A 6,795-nucleotide genomic window follows, 5' to 3' on the forward strand; every position below is an offset into this window, starting at 1 on the left:
CTCCTTGATTATTATCCTTATTTTTCAAAAGGTCAGCAGGTTGGCTGAGGCTGGGGTCCACATACAGCAGCTGAAATGTATTTATTCATTTAATTATTATTGCATTTATATCCCACCTTTCCTCCCAGTTGCTCAAGATGGTGCACATGGTTCCCCCCCTTCCCATTTTATCCTTACACCAACCCTGTGAGGAAGGTCAGGCTGAGAGACTGTGTCTGGTCCAAGGTCACCCAGTGGGTTTGAACCTGGATCTTAGTTCAACACTGCCACCCACTGGTGTTGGGAGACAGGAATGTACATCTTTAGACTGTGGGGGGGGAGGGGTATATCAATTTGATTGGACCTTTACATTAAGAAAAAAAAGCAACACCTTCCGGTCTGCAGGGAGCTTTTAATGAAAAGGGATTTTGCCACACATCTTTTTTTTTTCAATTAACAGAGACTAAAATTACAATTACCACAGGGGGCTCACAAATTTGAGGTTACAAAGGGGGTCCCATGCTCATAAAGGTAGGGAAGCACTGGTATATAACATACGATGTATGTATATATGCACAGCAATTAAACTAACACATTCATATACTCAATCTAAAACAGTAAAGATGTCCCTAAATTACCCAGAAACCTAGGGAGTGAGCATAACATTTGTTATAGACTCATACTAAAAAGAAGGAAAAGCATCAGTAAGGATTATACCTGATTCATAAGGCAACTGAGACTCAAAGTCAGGATAAAGATTTCTGTGCCTTTGAAAGATAAGCACTCCACTTGGAAACTAAAACTGCCAGGCAATCTTTGGTCCAATGTCGAGCAAGGCATGTGCAGTGGTTCTTGAGAGTGATGTGGAGTAGGAGGAGATAGTTGAAGCCACAAGTGCTAATTTTACCCCTACAAAAACCCCAACCTTAAACGGGATTTTGGATCTCATAGATTCCATGCAAACTGGGAGGGGGAGTGTGGACATGTTAAACAGGGCATGGAATAATTCCTTTGAGATGTGATTTTGGGGTCTGCTTTTATGATTATCCTTTCTGTCTCCAGTGAGGTGTATGATACAAATCCTTGCATTTGGGGAAAACAAGCTGTGTCCTACAAATTCTACAGAGTCATAATTTGAGCTTGGACTGGAATCCTTGTTTATTTGAAGAGAAGATTATCAAAGGGAAACTGGTAACTATTTAAAGTTCTTCCTTATTACCACACAGCTTACAAAAGTAACTGCGGGTGCCCATCCCAAACTCAGCTCTGGGGCAGGACAAATCATACACCCCAGGAAAGGGGAGGGTATCATCTATGAGATGCCAATGCTTTCCATCTGGCTCAGAGCATCTGCTGGGCACAGGGCATCTATGCACAACCAAATAGACAAAATCATAAAAAAGTAATTGGGAGGGCCCAGGCTCACCCCAAACTTTGCTCTAGGTCAACACAGACCATACACCCCAGGAAAGGGGAGGACGTTCTCTATGAGATGCCAGTGCTTCGCGTCTGGTCCACAGCTTCTCCTAAGTGCAGGGGATGAATAAGAGCATCTATGCACAACCAAAATAGAGAAAAATATGTAACAAAATAAGCAACTGGGGCTGCCCACACCAAAATCTGCTCTGGGCCAGAACAAATGACACACCTCATTGAAGGGGAGGACGTTCTCTATGAGATGACAGTGCTTCCTGCCTGGCCTAGAGCTTCTGCTGGGTGCAGGGCACGGATAAATGCATCAATGCACAACCAAAATAGACAAAAACACACAGAAAGAAATAAGTAATTGGGAGTGCTCAGAGCTTGGAAAAGTTACTTTTTTAAACTACAACTCCCATCAGCCCCTGGGAGTTATAGTTTAAAAAAGTAACTTTTCCAAGCTCTGGGAGTGCTCACCCCAAAATCTGTTCTGGTCAAGACAACTCATGCACCCCACGAAAGGGGAGGGTGTCCTCTATGAGATTCCAGTGCTTCCTGCCTGGCCCAGACCTTCTGCTAGGCTCAGGGCACAGATAAGGATAGCAATGCACCATAGAAAGTGACAAAACATGTAGAAAAAAAATTAACTGGGAGTGCCCACCTCAAAATCTGCTCTGGGCCAGGACAAACCATAAACCCCAGGAAAGGCAAGAGCGTCCTCTACAACAGTGATTCCCAACCTTTATGAATATGGGACCCCATTTATAAGCTCAAAAAATTTCATGACAGTTCTGTCTCCCAACACCAGTGGGTTACGGTGTTGCACAGATCCAGGTTCAAATCCCCACCCAGCCATGAAGCCCTAACCGACACTGAGTTGCTTTTAGGGTGTTACAATGTCCTGTTTTTGCCATTCTTATTCCTGGCCCGAATTGAGCTGGGGTGTAGCGGTGAGACCGGACTCTGACATACGTGCATGCGGGATTGAGGGGTGGGGCTTTCTGGTGGTCTGCAGAGCTCAGCCGTGACAAAGTTGCAAAATCTTCTGTTTTATTTTTGGCATCACCCCTTCTCAGGGGATTGTGATTCTTGCCCCATTGTTTCGAGCTAAGTTTTGCCACGTGTGAAGTCATTACTGAAGAAAATATTTTTTATTGCTCACTGACAAAAAAGCCTCTACATGGATTCTTTATTTTCCAGGTTTTGAAATCACAATTAGGTTTGGAAGCTTCCGCACTTTGCTTTAAAGGAAAGGACTTTCTCCTATGGAAATAACGTGCCGCAGACTTCTGCTGTCATACCTATTCATAAATAAATCACTGCTAGGGTTGTCAGAAGCATCCCAAACCCTGAGATTTTGGGGGTGGGCCCGAATGATGTCATGGGGCATGCCTGCATGATGTCACAGGGCGGGTCCAAGTGATGTCACAGGGCGGGTCCAAGTGATGTCACAGGGCGGGTCCAAGTGATGTCACAGGGCGGGTCCAAGTGACATTATTAAGCATGATATATTAAGCATCAACCACTGTTGTTTGGCACATACAATTCATACAAAAACATTTCTCTGATTGGAAATTAAGATAGAAATCTTAGCTAAAAGATGGAGCGTGGGTAAAGAACATTTAATCTAACCAACTCACTTCTGGCAAAAAGGGTTTAAGTGCCCTCAGGCCAAGACAGTCACCAGAAGGCCACTGTAGGAAGAAAGGAGCCTGGTGTTGTGGACATGTTAGATGGGAGCACTCAGGAGTAAAGATGGATGCCCCCAAAGAGCTGTAATCCTAAACACACCTACTAAGGGACCCCATAGAACTCAACAGGACTTACTTCTCAGTAGATATGGTTTGGACTGTGTTGTTGGTAAAGCTTGACTAGGGATCCTCTGCAAAAATATCTATATCCAAGTAGGGTTGGCAACCCCCTGCCTGGAATGCCCTGCCCCTACCTTTTAACATCCAAATTTCTTTGCAGATTTGACCCTTCACTTCAGAAACAGGTCTGGGAAATGAGTAAGAAGATTCTCTACCCTTTTCTGTCTCCCCTGTGGGCTGCTATAAACTCACTTTGTCAGCCAACCCAATTCCAGTGAATATAATTGACAGAGAGAAAGCACACGTGATTTGGTCTACCTTCATAGGCAGCAGCTTGGGAACAACAATTGCAGCCACGCTGCCCAGTATGTGAATTCTCTTTTACCACTGTTGGGCAAGAAACAAACAACAAGGTGTATCATCAGTGGGTTTAAGAGGGTTGAGCAGAGCGCATGGTACCACTGTTGTTGCTTCTATGGCAAAGGGAATGAGGATAAAGGTAAATGAAATGCAAACAGTAAAAGAAAAACAAAAGACAGTGATGCTTTTCTAAATGCAATACCATACCAAGTACAACAAGATTCCTATGAGTAAGGCAGAAAACTCAGCATCCCACATCCAGTCAGGATTCATAACCAAAAACCAATAATAAAAAAATCCTAGCAGCCAGTTAGCCAAGGTCACACACAGCATTATGCATTATCATGCAGCACAATTTGACCCAGGGGCTGCAGTTAATGCAGAATGCTGTGGCACAATTGCTGACATGAGTAAGACCCTTTCAGCACATAATACCTCTGCTCTGAACTCTGCACTGGTTGTCGATTTGCTACAAGGCCAAGTTCAAGATGTGCTTTCCATGTTACAGGTGCCACATAGTGCTTGTTCTGCCTCTTGTAAGAAATCAGTCCTTTAGTGATGGACGAGGTGCAAAGACTCTCATCAGTTTATCCAGCTTTGGAACTCCCTATTGTCATTAGCAGGTGCCTTCACTGTACTCTTTTTGGCATCTTCGGACCACTTAATGATTTTTCTGTCTGTTGTAGCAATTGTGCTGTGCTAGATACTGTATGATTTTAATTGTATTATATTGTTTCTTTTATTTCTTACATAGAAATTTCTTACATAGAAATAAAGTCTATAGAATTCAAACTGTAATACAATAAAATACAATATAAGATATAAAAGTAGCAATAAAAATACAATTAAAAATCAATATATTTAACGCCGGCATTCTGCAGACCACCTGAATGTAGCTTGCAGACCCTGGGGGCCCACTAACCACAATTTGGGAAGCCCTGTCCTAGAAGATCCAGCACTTTTATTCTGGATAAAGAGATCTGGAATATATATCTCCTCATTCAGTTCTAATTTTTCCCAACTTTACTTTATGAACAAAATCCTTCTAATTGTATGAATAAGAGTCTTAAAAATACCTCAAGGAAGAACAAATCTGTATCAAATATGAATGCTGAGTCCTTCAAATGAAACCTTTCACCTTATTATATGCCTGCGGGAAGTCCACAGTGAGGACCTCAGTGCAAGAGCACTCTCTCCTCCTGCAGTTTCCAGCAACTGGTATTCAGAAGCATACTGTGTCCAGCAGTGGAGATAGAACATGCTTGTCTCAACCCCACCCCCCACAGTCACTCTACGTTCCCATTTCTGCTTCAAAAACAGCAAGAGGGAAGAAGAGAGGGAGGTTTCCCTTCCGCTGCCCCAGAGTGCTGCAGCAGCAGTAAGCCAAATACCCACAGCACTGAGGCAACTTTAGTTTCCAGTGCTCCTGACACCTGCCTCGCTGCCATAGCACTGCCAAAGATCAAGTGCTGGAGAGGGGAAGGCAGAGGGGGAGAGAAAGAATTAGACCATTAATACAATTATTTAATTTGAAACCAACTTACCTTTTAAGCTGCTAAATGCAGAGCTGTAAACCCATTTCTTGTCAACACAGGCCTTTCAGCATAAGAATCCTAACGTGTGATTTATTACCTACATAATAAATATTGAAAATAGAAGCAATTTAAAAATAAAACATATAGTGAATTAAGTTACAAAAACAAAAGACCACTTCAAAGGGACTTTGGGATTTCAACTTATGTTTTTCATTTTCTATGATTTATATATGTATTTGAAGTCCTCGCTTTGTCCTCTGTTTATTTTCCCTCTCTTCCTTTGGTGTCCACATTCTGTTTTATTTAGATTGTACGCCTTTTGGAGTAGGGACTTGATTTTATTGTTTTATTTTATATTCAGCGCTATATCTGATGGCCCTATATAAACAGATGATAACAAAGGCACAATGCTTGTTGTAGAATAGTTATATCCCAACCCTATGCATCATTAGTCAGAAGCAAGTCCCACTGAAGTCAGTTGGACACTCTTATTTATATTATATAAAATGAAATGTATCATAAACATATACAACCGCACACAATAAAGAGCTCCAACCAGAAATGAACATTCAGCAGAGGAATCTCTACATTATTACTTAATTACGATTACTAGTTAGTATTAACTAACCCAGGTAGCTACCTAAAAATGGAATCAACATGAGCTTGATTTTCTGGAATTTGATCTGGATGACAGTTATATATTTATTTATTAATTAAATAACCGTATGGAAAATAATTCAATAAGAACCTAGCTTAAAACTTAGTTGGGGTTTAATTTTGGCACTTTGCTCAATATAATGCTATGTGTAAACTAAAAGCGCTATCTATTAAAATGCACTTGACATTTCACTGGAACTAATAGGCCTGTGACAGCAAAGCAATTTGAGCCTAAAATTTTATTTCATATAAATTTATATTGTGCTGTATGAACTTTACCATGCTGTCTTTGCAGATTTTATAATTACCAGTGTGGCTGCTTCTAAACAGATGTACCAGTAAGAAATTTTTAATTTTATGCTTGGGAAGTACTTCTGGCGTAGTTTTGTCAGCGTAGAAAAATATAAAGTAAATCTTAATGTTTTTATAAAGAGCAAGCAGTTTAACCTTTAACCTTTGCCATCTTGTTCCTTTTTGCATGGTGCTTCAGGTCCAAAGAATGCTATGTTCTAGGACGAAGCCTTCTCTTTCTCGAGATGTCTGTTTTCTTTCTTTCTTTTTCTTTCTTTGATTTTATTTTCATAGTACAAAATTAACTACAGTTTCTCCATATATAAGTAGGTTACTCTTTAAGTGTTGAATGTTGGTTGTAGACCTCTTCGCTAAATCATAATTTCTAGGTAACTTTGGTCATTTTATTCCAGTTCTTGAAAAGGGGAAGCAAGCTTAAATGTTGCCTTTATAAATATATTTGCCTACGTGACTCTGTTTCTGTCAAAATAGGGTATTCATCTAAATAGGATATTAATCACCTAATTTTAAAAAAGGAATAACAGCGACAAAATCCAGCCAGAAGTTCGTCCTGCCAGCCGCCCGCGCGCCGCCCACTGGGAGCCCCGCCCCTCTGCTTGCTACCGCAGCTGCGCGCGCCTTCTTGGGCGAGGGAGTCCCCCCCCCTAAAATTTGTGTCGGCGGCTGAGTGAGAGGAGGGGGCGGAGCCAGGGAAGGAGGAGGCCGGGCGAGACCGACGCGGC

Source organism: Rhineura floridana, chromosome 1 (assembly GCF_030035675.1).
Source record: "Rhineura floridana isolate rRhiFlo1 chromosome 1, rRhiFlo1.hap2, whole genome shotgun sequence".
Lineage (NCBI taxonomy): Eukaryota > Metazoa > Chordata > Lepidosauria > Squamata > Rhineuridae > Rhineura > Rhineura floridana.